General features: G+C 46.4%; 1 protein-coding gene across 15 annotated transcripts in view; it reads right to left on the bottom strand.

Annotated features, from left to right (window-relative positions):
* The window catches only part of DCUN1D4 (defective in cullin neddylation 1 domain containing 4), a 71,174-nt gene that overhangs the window by 51,807 nt on the left and 4,999 nt on the right, over positions 1–14,368 (bottom strand). For 5 of the 15 annotated variants that reach the window (XM_041724795.1, XM_041724792.1, XM_041724794.1 and 2 more), the window contains one exon: positions 4,330–4,442. The exons of the other annotated variants lie outside the window; for them this stretch is intronic. The gene's annotated coding sequence lies outside the window, so the exon portion shown is untranslated. Of the gene's footprint in view, positions 1–4,329; positions 4,443–14,368 lie in introns of those variants that run through there. 15 annotated transcript variants of the gene reach the window in all.

Here is a 14,368-nt window from a genome sequence, read left to right as displayed (position 1 = left end):
ATGGTTTATGTGGGACATGTATTAGGTGCAAAGAATAGACCAAAGAGCAGACACTACAAGTTTTCTGCACTAGGCTGGACTCAGCTGCTGCTCCGAGTCTGGAAAGCGAGCTGACTTCCCTGCCAGTGTTTAGAAAGCTTTACTTTGCAAAATTGTGCCAGGAATCCAGTTCTGGGCTGGCCCGCAGAGCAGAGGGGCTGGCAGGCAGCAGAGCCTCTGGCATTTACACGTCACTGTCAGGAGCAGCAGACAAACACACGCTTGCACACACACATACACACACACATGCACAGCTCTGACCCACCTGGCGGCAGATGCTCCTGTCACAGCCATTGAGAACTGCCCAACTAACCAAAATTAGAGGCTGAGAGACAACCAGAGCAGGGCCTCCGACTCTAAATGAGCTTCTAAATGGGCTTCGAATATAGACAAGTGTTGCTTGTTTAGCATCTGAATGGTTTACCCATACTTAAGGTAAATGATGGCATAATGTGGCCCAGAATCCTGATTTTTTCATCTTAATTAGCACAGTTGCACAGAAAAGGTTTAGGAAAGCATGTGGAGTAGGTGTGTGCATGTTTATTTACTTATGTTTATAATTAATAAACATTGAGTGGGGTCTCTAAAGCTAGAAGCAACAGTGCTCTCCTGATCCACGAGAGGCTTTGGGGATCCACACGCATACCTCCTGACCCACATTTACCACCACACCACAACCGCCCCTTTTTTGTACTCTCTCAATTTAAAAATCGGAAGACAAATTATACATTCCATCATCATCTCTAAACTAAACCCTGAAATAAAATTCTGGCCCCACCCAAAAAAAACACAAAAACTGTCTAGATTCTCTCTTCCCTGAGGCCACATGGTGTGGGACAGAAAAAGGGGCTTGCCAAAGACCATTCAACCACTGAGGTTGCCAGATGCTCCCCCCATGCTGTACTTTCTCACCACCCTGATGTTAATTCAACTGTCAAAATTCATATAAAAGAATCTAAATGAGGGGCGCCTAGGTGGCTCAGCTGGTTAAGCATCTGACTCTTTGATTTCAGCGCAGGTCACGGTCTCAGGGTTATGAAATTAAGCCCCGTGCAGGGCTGGGTGTGGGGCCTGCTTAAGATTCCCTCCCTCTCCCTCTAGCCCCTCCTTCAGAAAAAAATCAATCTAAATGAATTAAAATTTCTAACTCCTTCTACATACAGAGACACACAGAGCCCCAAACAAAAATCACAGCCAAAATACACTTTGATTTACAACCTCTCTGTGGAGTCTGAAAGCGGATTTGAATCTCAGGTCCACCAGTTATTTAACCTAAATCTCGATGTTCTCATCTATAAAATGAGATTATAATGCCAAGATGTGGCAAACATCCATTATAATGTCTGGACCATATTAAGTGTTCAATAAAAGAGACCAATTATCACATTTCGCTTATATCATTCTCCATACCACACTGCTATCTAAAATGCTCACTGAAAAAAACAATAAAATAAAATAAAATAAAAAATGAAATGAAATGAAATGAAATGAAATGAAATGAAATGAAATGAAATGAAATGAAATGAAATGCTAACTCCCAGAGGTCCAAGTCAAGCCCCATAACAAAAACTCCAAGGTTGGGGTTCCTTCTGTGACTGAAGCAGGTGGCCTGCCTGGGACGTCTGTACAGCCTATGATGGCATTCCTGTGTTCATACACCACAAACTGATGTTCACAATGATGGTCAAAGATAATTTCAGCACAGAGGGAAAAACAGACAAGAGCATTTAAGACCAGGTTCTACATATGAACTTTCACTTCCCAGGCAATGCAGATAACAAGGCTTGTATCGCAAATCACACAATGCACTCAGCGATTCTCCATTTCCACAGCCACTGTCATCACCACCTACCTCATCATCGCTTTGCCCAAAGGAAAAAGAAAAGGGGAAAGAAAAGAAACCAGCAACATGAATAATTTCTCTTCAGCTTCACCAAGGTAAGGAACAGCTAAGGAAGGCACACAAATTCAGACCAAAAAAAGACAAAAATGGCATTAAAAGATAAATCCACAAAGGTTAACACATATTGAATTTATGGTTCATGTGTTCAGTGCTCAGGGCAAGTAATAGACCTTGAAATCTAAAATAGATTTCACATCCTTAAGGAATAGATGTTAAGGGTAAAGATCAAATACTTTACAGAGAACGTATTTAGGAAAGCACTAACTGATTCATAAAAATTTCCTTCTGCTCATATTTCAATTCCAAAGGATAAATGCTAGGTTAAGTCACCTTTATTCCATGATCAAATGACTCTCCACAGTAAAGCAGTGACTGGGTTTCACTCTCCTGTGTGACATGCAAACTCTATATCCTATATTGAAAGCAAAAACTAGCTCTGCAAAAAAGTAAGGACTGTTTAATAAACAGCTTGCCTAAATTATACTCTGGGTATTCTTAAAACAATCGACAAACGTTGACTGGACATAAAGCTTCCTGGGTTTTTGTTTTTGTTTTTTTTGTTTTGAAATTACCATTTGCTGTGACCTACATAGAATAAAAGAAATCCCACACAACCCCCATGACACTGAGTGTGTGGGGGTGGGGGGGAGTCCATGTCCCTAAACTACCCTAGCATAGGGTTTCACAATATAGACAGACACAAATATTAGGAATGAAACAATTCTGCAAGTTCAGACAATGACCATCAACCAAAAGAATCAAATTTTAAAATTAGCAGTCCTAAATAGGAGTTTACTTCCAGAAGAAGGTCAGAAACAATTTAAACTCTTAAAAATCAAATCCTTTCCTTCATACCATAGTCACTTGTAAAATAGAGCTGGAGGATGATCTCAACTGTAACAGCAACAAAAAGCAATTAAATACACACAGGAATAAATAAATATGTAACATACACATAAAAAACAATAAAAATTTCCTGAAAGACATAACTGTAGGGATATCAGAGATATTACAGCGCTGGAGTGGAAAGACCTGGTATTGTAAAGCAATCACTTCCCCTTTGCACCAAACTACAAATTAAATGCAATCAAATTCCTATTCTTCCTGCCTCCCAGATCTCCACCCCAAAAGAGGTGGAGAAAAGGAAGGGAGGCAGGCAGATTGATTCTAAAGTTCATCTAAAAGAATAAACATGCTGGCCCTGCCAAGAAATTGTTGAAAAAGAAGAATGAGGAAGGACGTACCCTATCAGATAGCGATCCATAGTATAAAGCAGAGGTCGGTAAATTCTTTGTAGAGGACCAGGGCGTAAACATTTTTTAGCTTTGTGGGCCTTGCCATCTCTGTTGCAATTACTGGGCTGGGCCATTATAGCTCAAAGCAGCCATAAACAATAGATAAACAAATGAGGAAAGCTGTGTTCCAATAAAACTTTATTTATAAAATCTAAGTGGTAGGCCAAATTTGGCCCTGTGGACCATAATTTGCCAGTGTTTGGTATAAAGGCACATTAATTTCAACAAAATGGTACAAGTGCAAGAAGACAAATCAATGGAAGAGAGCTGATAAGCACGTGCATAGGTATAAACACACATGCAATTAATATATGATATGGCATTTCCAATCAACAAGGAAGAGACGACCATTCAGTAAACAGAGGGGCAACGAGCTTGCATGTGCAACAGATTAAAGTTAATTCCAACCTCAACCAAGTTACAGATGGAAGGGGAAGGCATTCAAGGCAAAAGAAAATCCCTTATCTTTGGTACAGGGCCCTGGAGGCTCTGCCTTTACCCATTACTCCCATGTCACCTCCTACCCATCCTCCTTGCTTACTCTCCTCAACCACAGTGAGCCTCCCGCTGTTGTGTGAATATTCCAAGCACACTCCTACCTCAGGACCTTGACACGTGTTTTGCCTTGAGCCCTTTCTCTCTGGTGGTAACATGGCTTGCTCTCCCATTTTACCAGGTTGCCATTCAAGTATCACCTTCTTACACACCGTTGCCAGAACAACAAACAGGACCCCTTCTTTGACCTCTATCACCTTCCCTTGCTTTCCTTTCCTTTTTCTTTTCTTTATATCACAGATTTGTCACCTTCCTGTCCCATCGAAGTGTAAGCTTCATGGAAGCCAGGACCTGGTGGCCTTGTCCACTACTGTATCCCTTGTACCTAGAACAATACCTGGCACATAATAGGTGCTCAATAAACGCCCAATGAATGGATGCAAACACAGGCACCAAATCGTAATTTCGATAAGTTCAGGGCATTTCAAGTGCATCCACATCATGTGAGCTTCAAATGTTGAGGAGCAACATGATCAAAGAGGAAACTCATAAGGAAGGCAAAGGTCAGAAAATGAAGAACCTGCGAACTCTGCTTACCAGTTTAATCTCCGAAGGCCTTGTACCTCCAACTGGGCCACCCGAGGGTATGCAAATCAACCAGATAAACGTGGCACACTCAAGCAGCATCAACTCTACTCAATAGTAACTCCCTGTAATGTGTTACATGAACACAAAAAACGTGATTATGGCATAAGACACCCCGAGCTATGTCTGCTGGGACCCCATGAGTACAATTTAATTCACTGAACCTCCGCTATGGCGCAATGCTGGTGGGGAACTTTGAGAAGTACTGCTGTGAGGCTGGGTGCTGCACAAGTGTTGAAGTCGGGCATTTTTTTTAGGATTTCTCCGAGGCCAACGTATGGTGGGGAGATGGTGAGTGAGTGGCCTGGCTTGGGAAGGAATGGCCTCTTGCAAAGACTACTGGAAACGACTGAGGCCGGGAAGGGTTAGGGCCTTAATGAGTCAGTGGCAGTACAAGCAGAGAGGACCTACACTGTGGGCAGTGGGGCAGCAGAATATCCACACTGAACTCACTCAAGGTCAACTTTATTCAGTCCCCCCACCCCCCCCCCCAAAAAAAAAGAGAAAAGGAGGGGAGAAGACAAGATATTTCAGTTGTCCCGTACCGGCCCTTCATTCTACTTCATGAGCTGGAGACAGGCACGCAAATCAGTTTCCACGTGCCCATCATACTTTGTGCATCTCACAACACTGTATGAGTCTAGTATTTAAAAAACGTATTTTCCAATAAAACATGGTCCCTAAATTTGCAAGCCAGCTGCTTCAGCTGGTGCGCCACCGAAGAGCCAGAGATCCGTTCCAGTGCTGGAGGAAAGAACCGGCTGTGCTGGATTGATCTGAGACAACCCGCAGCAGGGCACCTTCTGACAGTGATATTCCTAAGACAGGTGATTTTGACCTTACAGATGGACTTAGGAACTAACCTCTATACAAAATATGATTGTACTCGGAGGAAAAAAATCACTATTACTGTCTGTATTTAGGAGATGAGAAAGAGGAGTTCAGTGTTTCAGGTCCATTTGTCCAATTCTTTTACTGGCTCAGGCAGGCTCACACAGCTCGCTGTGGCCAGGCTGGGAATGATTCACTTCTAATTCCTAATCCAAAACCCATTCCTCCCTTCTAGCTTATTTCTTATCGGAGCAAAAACCGATCTATCTTCATGCTCCATAAAAGGAAAAAAAGCAACACCATTTCCCACCCAAAGTTAATAATGAAGTACACAAACTTAGAGTAAATTTTCTTAAAAGTTACTAAAACTGGCTAAATCTAAAACAACCTACCGATTAAAAAAAAAATTTATTTATTTTTGCGGGGGGGTGGGGAGCAGAGGGAAATGGAGAAACTTTAAACAGACTTCACACTGAGCTTACGTGGGGCTCAATCCCAGGACTCTGAGATCATGACCTGAGCTGAAAGCAAGAGTCAGACACTCAACCCACTGTGCCACCCAGGCTCCCCCACCACTTTTTTTTTTTTTAAGGGAAAAAAATGTGCACAGGTGATACTACCAACACCACCAATGTTATTTTGATTTCAAGTACACTTTTCTTCTGAGCACTAACAATCAGTAAAAGTATTTTATTTTTTAAGATTTATTTATTTTAGAGAAAAAGAAGAGCGTGCGCACATGCTTGCAGGAAAAGGAGAGGATGAGCACAGAGCCTGACATGAGGTTCCAATCCAGGACCCCGAGATCATGTCCTGAGCCAATATCAAGAGTGGGATGCTAAACCGACAGAGCCACCCTGGTGCCCCTACAAGGATTTTATTATTAGCTAAGCTCTAGTTGGCCCGTCGGTGAGCAATGCCCTTAGGTGTAAAGGTTTGTTGTTGTTGTTTTTTTAAGATTTTATTTATTCATGAGAGACACAGAGAAGCAGAGACATAGGCAGAGGGAGAAGCTCCATGCAGGGAGCTTGATGTGGGACTCCAGGATCATGTTCTGGGCCAAAGGCAGGCACCAAACCGCTGAGCCACCAGGCACCCCACCCCGGTGTAAAGGTTTTTAATGCAGCACTGTGCACAGATAGGTACTCAGTAAACGCTTCTTGATTACAATGAAAATGATGAACTAAAGCAGTAGAGGCTCTTGGGGAGGGGAGGGACAGAATAATGACCAGGTTATTGACAAAAAAGTGAAGCCAAATCAGACAAAAATTAAAGGTTATCAAAATCAGCATCTGTCCTGAATGCTTCTGGGCCAGAACCAGAACATGATCTAGCAGAGCAGAGCTAGGGTCTCTCACACTGGGGTTCGGCATGGAATGCTCAGGGGCTAAGGTACAGGTCACGGGGCCCATTCCCCTGAAATGTCAACTTTACTCAGTGATAAGGAAAAAGGAAAAAACTCTTGTCGTCAAAGTCAAGGGTATATGATAGCTGAAATGTATTCTTTAGGTTTGCCTTGACTCCTCCTTTCCTCAAACAGGAGCCCTCCTTCCCGTGGCTTTCAGACAGAAGGAGGCCAATGATGTCAAGAGGAAACCCCTGCCAGCTTACAAAGAACATGTAACAACGTTTAATTTCAATCAACAAGAGTTTGGATTTGTTGCTGCAGCATAAAAGAAAAAAGGAAAAAAAAAAAAGTCCTAAACAAGTCCTTACAAGGCCGTACATGATCTGATCTAAGTCATCTCATTCCATTATCCTTGCTCACTCCATTCCAGCCCCCTCTTCCTTGAATACTCACGTGAATTCCTACCTCAGGGCCTTTGCGTCTTCTATGCCCTCTGCCTCCCTGACTCCTGGTGTTCACAAAGCCTCGCCGCTGACTTCACTAGCTATTCAAATGACACCTCATCAGCCGGGTCTCTCCTGACTCCCTATCCAAAGCAGCACCTCCACCCCCCAGCAGCTTTAGATTTCATTGCTCTAATGTGTGTGCTAGGTTTGTGGGTCAGCTTCAGACGACATGTGCCCTTCTTTATGAGAAATAGGAATTTCTTTATAAAATGGGTAACAGCGCCTGCCCCACAGGGACACCGTGAGGACTGAATGAGTCCGTGATGGGACCGGCTGGGAACAGCGTCCGGCACAAGGTAAGCACGGCCTGGGTGCCGGCTGGGGTGCCGGAGTGAGCAAATGGCCTGCGAGCCGCCCAGTGTCCTCTTCCCCACTGTCCACACCAGAACCCTGCTCGCTAATTTAGCTTCTTAAAATTAATCCAGTGGCTGCACATCAGAATCACCCGGGAGGCTTGAGAAAGGCGGCCAGGGCCCCAGTGCAGGCCAATTAAATAAAAGTGGGAGTGGGGTCATTGATTTCTCACTCAGTGGCCCAGATGGTTCTATATGCAGCCAAAGAGGGGAGTCCCAGCCCCACCCCGGACTCGGTCCCCAACCCGCTGGGGCAGGCAACCTACTAAGGAATGGAATAAGCTTGGCACAGAACACACCAGAATCCAACTCATTCACCGGTACCCCATCAGCACGTGGGAAAATAAAAAAAGCTCAAGATCCAGGGAAAAGATTGTAAAACTGAAAAGCCAGGTGAATACGAGAAGACCCCAAACAGCAAAAGGAAGGCCTTCAAGTCATTCTCCGCCTCAGCAGGTGCTGGCCACTCGGGGGCACACAAGCCAGAAGAGGAGGCCCAGAGAGGGGGCGCTGATCGCGGTGGGAAGCAGGGCACCATAGGTGACTCAGCGTTTTCACGGAGCACAAGATCCAAAATCGAAGCCGTCCGAGCAAACCGCCGCTGGCTTTCTCCTTCTAACTCTCCCAGGCCCCATAAAAGAGGCTGCGAGGAGAAGCCACCCGCCTGCCCGGCAGAGGCGGCCTGCACCCAGCCCCCCCACCACAGCCTGCACCTGTGGGGGCCCTCTCAGGAGCCGGCCACTGCAGGGCACCCTGTGTGCTGCCCTCCAGCTGTGACAAGGTGCAAGGGGCCCTAGACCCGCCCTGTGCCCCGCCCCACGCACCCAGGAGCACAGATCACTGGACAGTTCAGAGTGAAAACCGTCCTCTGGTCTCACTAATGTCACCAGAGTCCTGATGCGCTGGCATTGGAAGGGCGTGGGCTACAGTCACAGCTCTGGGACATTCCAGCTGAGCGACCCTGCCTGTTGCCCCAGCTGCCTGTGCCTTAGCGTCCTCATCCGGACAGCTGCAGCGACGGGCCCCCCTTCGCATGGACTGAAGCGCTGCCTGCCAAGCCCTGAGCACGGGGTGGGCCCACACCCAGGCGCCCCTGAGGGTTCACTGGTTCACCCCCCGGTAGTATTAGCACCTAGAAGAGGCTAAGACACACCGAACCCAGAAGATGAAAAAGTAAAGACAAGGCAGAGGGGATGACAAGGTGACGGGTCTTTAAAAGTTATGACGTCAGGGCACCTGGAGGGCTCAGAGGTTGAGCACCTACCTTCAGCTCAGGGCCGAAGAAATCAGTTTTTAAATGCCCGGGACTCGATCCAGGGACCCCGGGTCCCACGTTGGGCTCCCCGCAGGGAGCCTGCTTTTCCCTCTGCCTGTGTCTCTGCCTCTCCCTCTGTGTGTCTCATGAATAAATAAATAAAATCTTTAAAATAAAATAAAAAACTACGAGTATGACATTGAGAGCCAGTTGTCTGGACTTGAATGTACAACCATCCTTCTCAGCTTCCTGTTTAATTAAGAGCAAATAATTTGTGGTCTAATTGTTGGGAATGGCATTAAAGGGATTGAGAAAGACAATCTCAACTATGGGGGCGGAAAAAAGAAAATAACTTCATGGGGCAGCCCCAGTGGCCCAGCGATTTAGCACCGCCTTCAGCCCAGGGCGTGACCCTGGGGACCCAGGATTGAGTCCCACGTGGGGCTCCCTGCATAGAGCCTGCTGCTCCCTCTGCCTGTGTCTCTCCCCCTCCCTTTCTCCCTCTCTCTCTCTCTGTTTCCCATGAATAAGTAAATAAAATCTTTAAAAAAGAAAAGAATAGAATTTCAAAGATGTTACACAAAAACATGTTAGTAGCTCTACTATAAGGTAAAGGAGTTTTTTGTTTGTTTTTTGGGGTAAGATTATTTTATTTGAGAGAGTCCGAGAGAAAGGGAGCGAGCACCCACACGAGTGGGGAGAGCGCCAGGGGGAGAATCTTAAGGAGACTCCTACTGAGCGCACAGCTCAACACAGGGTTCGAGCTCACAACCCGGGATCGCCACCTGAGCCAAACCAAGAAGCAGGTCCCAACTGACTGCAGCCCCCAGGCACCCCAAGAGGTAACTTTTACGTTTTCTCGCTTTTCTGCAACATTGTATGTCCCGTATTTAAAAATAACGTGAAAAGCATATTTAGGAAGTAGTTAACACCTATCTATTTAGAGTAAGATGTAAGAAGACTAAACTGACGGTTTCATTAGTGAGTTAAGAAAAGGTGTGCAGTACTTTTCTTTGCCATAATCAGCTCCCCCGTCAGAATCAGTTTTTAAATGCCTGCTGTCATTGAGAGGAAGGCGGCAGAAATGAGGGGACAGGAGCGCTGGGAGAGGAGGAGTTCCTCCCACATCCTGATGCTGCTGGACCCATTCCAAGAACAAAAGAACCAACAGCAAAGCGGAGCTGATCAGATCAGAAGCAGTGCCGCGCGTCCCGGTTCACGGGCCAAAGAGGAAACAGGGAATCCCGATGTACCTGCAGGGCCGCCCTAAGAACCAAGCCGAAGCGGCACCGGAGTAGTATAAGCCTGGTGGCGGTGGCGCCCCCAGACCCTGGAGTATGGAGGCCTACGTGCAAGTCTCAATGCACCACACAGAGGCTGCGTGACCTGGAGAAAAGGAATTAACCTCTCCGCACCTCAACTTTCTCATCTGTAAAATGGGGGTGCTGACAGCCCAGTCATCAGCAATCCTCAGCCCCTTCCCACCCTTGTTCCTCCTCTCTCCCCGGGCCCCACCTTCTGGGATCTCCTGCTCCCATCCTCCCCTTCCCGGCCTACTCACAAGCTCTCCCTGGTACCCCCTCGCCACCCAGCCCTGCCCCGTCCCCCACACCCCAGGCCTACCGAACTCCCATCCTCCATGCTCTCACCCATGCTGTCCCCTGGGTCCCCTCCACCCCCTGGGCTGGGAAAGCACCCTCCCACCGCAGGCCCCTCCAATCCAGGCACACCTAGACCTTTTTCTTCACATGGGACAATTTGAAAAGTGAACCCCACGGGGTGCAAACTAACCCTTCCATGAAGTCGAATTTTAACGGCTTCCCCTTTGTTTCTAGAGCACCCAGGGCATCCAATGGACGTAGCTGCCGTGGTGCCACATGTCACCTGTCCGGTACCTCTGGGCCTGCACCACTACACCTAAGGAAGAAGCCCCCACCTGGCAACGAGAACCCCTCAAATGTTTGATGACTGGCTAAGTGAGGGAAAGCCCCACTTGGTTCTTTCTGATAACCTCTCTTCCTCTCCAGGGTCTCCTTTCAGGGCCCCCCAGGGGGCTCAGTGGTTGAGCGTCTGCCTTCCGCTCAAGTTGTGTTCCCAGGGTCCTGGGATCGAGTCCCACGTCGGGCTCCCCGCAGGGAGCCTGCTTCTCCCTCTGCCTGTGTCTCTGCCTCTCTGTGCCTCTCATGAACAAATGAAATCTTAAAAAAAAAGAGGGGTCTCCTTCCAAAGCCTAATGAGGACAACGTCGTTACACAGCAACTGTTAGCCATAAAATCAGAAGAAAGGGCCAAGCACCTCTCCAAACTATGTTTTATGTCATTTAATCTGTGGGATGGCTCCGATCTTGCCTCCTGCTTCTTTCTCCCTGCCCAGCCCCCATCTCCACCCCAAGCACACCAGCGTCTTTGCAATTCCTATTCCAGGCCTGCTCCCGCTCAGAGCTTCTGCTTTCACCTTCCCACAGCCTGGAATGCCCCTCAGTCCCAGCAGGTCTTAAAACCTGACCCCCGCTATTCAAATCCACAGCACCCTCCACTGCTCTCCCCTGGCCCACACGTCTGCGTGCCCCACCCCCTGCTGTATTCCTTACCTACAGAACTCACAACCATCTGACACACTATCCGGTCTACCTGCTTATTTGCCTCCCTGCCCTTTGCTGGAATCAGAACTGCATGGGAGACGAGGAAGGGCCTCGTATGTGGTAAATGCTCAATCACCACTGAGGACCAAACAAGCCCTACTCTGCGGTCGGTATGCCTTATGCGGGAGGACCACTGACGTGCACACGGTAGCTGAGGAGTAACTTGCCCACTGTCACACAGCTAATACCTAACAGAGCAAGGATCTGAATCTAGGCACTCTGACTCGAAGGCCCACACTTACCTCTCATGCCTTCCTGTCTCCCAACCTGACCTAGATAACAATTAAAAGACATCATCACATCCATGGAGCAAATCCTAGCACTGGTACCTTTGGGCCATACAGAACAGCCATCCACTGGAAAACTTCAAAAGAACAAGTCATTTCAGTCCAGATAGTCCCATGTGGTAAATCATTACCAGATTTATAATTTATATAGCACCGATAGTTTTTCTTTGGATTTAATAATTCAGTTTTTAAAAAGGGGAGGGAGATTCATCACACCTTTTTATACTGTAATATCCCCCACGAACAGCAAAATGACAAATCATCAACTAACGTGGACACGGTCCAAGGTGAAATGTATTAAAAGCCAAAGATTGTGGTAGGAGGTGGTGAAATACGGCCTGCGAGGGGGCACAAGGGAACTTTTGGGGGAAATGAAAATGTTCTGTATCTTAATTTTAGTAGTGGTTACACCGCTAGAGATATGTATCCAAACTGATCAAGTTACACACTTAAAAAAGGTACAATTTTATATTGTGTATATGATTATAAATAACTAAAAAAGCAATAAAGACTATCAGGAATTTTAACTAATTAGTCTACCCCAAAAAAGCCACAAATAATATTTCCATAGCAAATACTCCCAAATTAGATCCAAAAAGACGCAACAGAAGTTATGCGTTAGCTCCTGAGCATCACACCTTTCTCTCTCTCTCTCTCTCTCTCTCTCTCTCTCTCTATCTCTTTTTAGGACAAAGAGGTGACTGGAAAGACAAGCAGTGAAGAGCTCTAACGAGGTCCAGCAGGGTGGCTGCCGTGCGGCTCAGAGCCCACCTGACCACCGGCAAGGCAGCGCCCACAAGTGACACCGACGATGTGCCCCCTCTTCCGTCCTTTGGGTAACCTCTGGCCGCGACTCTAGAGTCAGGTCAGGCCCATCACTGCCCTTCTCCACACGCGCCTCTGCACGTACTGACCAGTGCCAGGTATGGATGCTATACTGATCAGAACTCTTAGTTTCCAGCCTCAGAAACCAACTAGCCAATGTAAAAGCACAGGGATTTCATTTTTAAAGGGCCATCGGGTAATTCACAGATCTAGGCCACCCAGAAAACCAAGCCACACAACTCGAGGGCTTGGAGCAGAGCACACTGACACAGCCTGAACTGTCCTGGCCCCTGCGACCACAGCTGGCAGCTGCCCCCACCATCCACCCTCCCCAATGGCCTCCAGGTACCCCCAGCTTCTGTCCAACACTCACCTCCAGCTTCAGAGTCACACTCCGGTGGGTGTCTCTGAGCGGCCCTGCCTGCAAAGGTGGGCATTTCCCACACAGAGAAACAGCCAGGGCCCTTGAAGACTGACAATGCCCACCATAAAAACAAATGGATGACACGCCACCTCCGGGAATACTAGTGATACAGGCCAGCAGGTAATAAAAGGGTTCCAAAAAAAAATATTTACAAAAAAAAAAAAATCCTCAAAGAGAGACATAAAAAGAATCCTATCCAGAGGTAACGCTATTTGGGGAGGGCGGGGGTCTTTTTCATACCATTTAGTGTTGTACTTAGTATACCACTTAATTTCAAAGACCTACCTTCCTAAATTGAAAATGACTCATTAAGAGTGTTTTCTAATTAAAAGAAAAATAATTCAAACCTGGAATAGCAAATACTTCACTAGAATAAAGGACACAAATCCTTAGATCTGAAACAGTACCGCGACGATTGCTAAAAGACAGGATTCTATCTAATGCATTTCAGTATCTTTTTCTACTTAAAGCATATTTTTTAAATGTATGTTTGCTTAACATGCAGCTATTGCTTAAAAGAATAATTCTCAAGAGGTCCTTCTCCTAACCTGAATCTCAGAATAAGAAAAAAGAACAAGCTATGAAAAGCTATTAACACTAATTCAAGATGACCAACTATAAAAAGATATCCGCATTAATGTCAGACAATCAGAAAATTCACCTCCAACTAACAACGTTTAATTTCTAAATGAAGAAAGCCTTCCAGTGAGCTCAACGTATAGTTAACATTATGAAACAAACCCTAAGGACCAGAATCTGGTCATAAAACAAAAAGGGGTAATGTCAGACCTGTCAAGTCCTGCCTTAGCCTTATCTTCACAAGACTGACACACCAGATCTGAAATGGAAGCATGCATTTTCACACGCAGACTCCTGGCCCGTTAGCACATCACCAGCATTTTACTTTCTCCCAGACAATTTCTCCACGCCACAGTCTTCAGAACTGACATCTGCATGTATTTAAAGAGAAATATTATTTAAATTGGTTTGCTTATGGCTGACTTCGTCCAAAAACAAGACAGAATGAGTAAGAGGGAGTTTGTACTCCCTGAAGAAAAATCCCAAGACAATGAAAGACGACTCGGAAGCACGCTGAATAGCAGGAGGGAGAATTAAAATTTTCCAGATAATTCACTATTTAACAGTTGACCATTTAAGTGCAATTCAATCCCTCTTTGAGGGCCTACTTTGTGTAGGCCATCATGGATGATAAAGTGGACACTAAGTAAGACAGTCCCAGGTCTCAAGGGGGTAATAATCTAATTGGGGAGAGGACAAATAAGTCAACATGCAGCTATTGTTAAATTAGGCAGAACTGAGAACCGAGGCAAACCACAGTTCGGAGAGTCAACGGAGGGCGAGAGTGGGAAGAGAGGGAAGAGGAACCCAGAAGAGAACAATTCCCCAGAAATAGCACTGAGGCAGCGGGCAAGGAGGTAGTAGTCTGCCGGGGGGGGGGGGGACAACGACGACAAACTGAGCTTAACCCCACTAGCTGACTCTACCCCATGTGTGGAGAAG

Source organism: Vulpes lagopus, chromosome 12 (assembly GCF_018345385.1).
Source record: "Vulpes lagopus strain Blue_001 chromosome 12, ASM1834538v1, whole genome shotgun sequence".
Lineage (NCBI taxonomy): Eukaryota > Metazoa > Chordata > Mammalia > Carnivora > Canidae > Vulpes > Vulpes lagopus.
This window is presented reverse-complemented; position numbering and strand designations above follow the sequence as displayed.